Genomic DNA, 830 nt, shown 5'->3' with positions numbered 1-830 from the left:
CTCTAGGACTACACTGGGTACTGGAGTTTCCTAATGCTTCAGAACAGAGAAAGCCAGACCTTTAGTAGCTTAAAACAGTGTGTGTTGGTTAGCGTGCAGTTTCTCTAGGTTAGAAGTCCAGGCACAGCACGACTGGGCTCTGTAAGGAGGGTTTTAAAAGGCTGACATCAAGGTGTCAGCTGGGTAATTTGTGTCAGGAGGCTCTGGGGGAAAGGTGGCTTCCAAGCTCATTCAAATTGCTGGCAGCAGCCTGTTCCCTGTGTCTATTGACTGAGACGCACATTTCCTTGTCAACTGTCAGTCACAGTTCTTTCTTTATTCACTGTACAACCCGCTTCGGGGCCTGAAGCCCGCGGGGCACAGCCAGCAATGGTTCGGGGTCACAGTTTGCTTGGGCATGGGACACCGAGAGAGGCCTGGGATCGGACCTGCCATCAGTCCAAGCCCCTGCACAGAGTTCTTCTTATCTTCTCCAGGCACCCTCCTTCCTTCCCCCGCGCTGCCCTCCAACTGCGTGTTCACAATAATGACTCAAATCTGTCTGGGGCTTTGAATCTTCAGCTTCCTCTTCTACAACCAACCAAAGACCTTCTTTTCTTTTTTAAAAAATCATTTTATTGGGGGCTCATGCAACTCTTATCACAATCCATCCATCCATCCATCGTGTCAAACACATTTGTACACTTGTTACCCCCATCATTCTCAAAACATTTGCTTTCTACTTGAGCCCTTGTATCAGACTTTCTTCTTTTCAATGGCCCCTGTGATTAGATAAGGTAAACCCAGATGATAGCTGTCATTCAAATAAGCGTTTCCATAGAGCAAAAGTC

General features: G+C 47.6%; 1 non-coding gene across 1 annotated transcript; it reads right to left on the bottom strand.

Annotated features, from left to right (window-relative positions):
- Positions 1 to 320: 320 nt before the first annotated feature.
- On the bottom strand, positions 321 to 451 carry LOC142444154 (small nucleolar RNA SNORA42/SNORA80 family). The gene has a single exon (XR_012783812.1). It is a non-coding gene; the product is annotated as a small nucleolar RNA SNORA42/SNORA80 family (small nucleolar RNA).
- Positions 452 to 830: the final 379 nt, after the last annotated feature.

Source organism: Tenrec ecaudatus, chromosome 3, assembly GCF_050624435.1.
Source record: "Tenrec ecaudatus isolate mTenEca1 chromosome 3, mTenEca1.hap1, whole genome shotgun sequence".
In the NCBI taxonomy this organism is placed as follows: Eukaryota; Metazoa; Chordata; class Mammalia; order Afrosoricida; family Tenrecidae; genus Tenrec; species Tenrec ecaudatus.
This window is presented reverse-complemented; position numbering and strand designations above follow the sequence as displayed.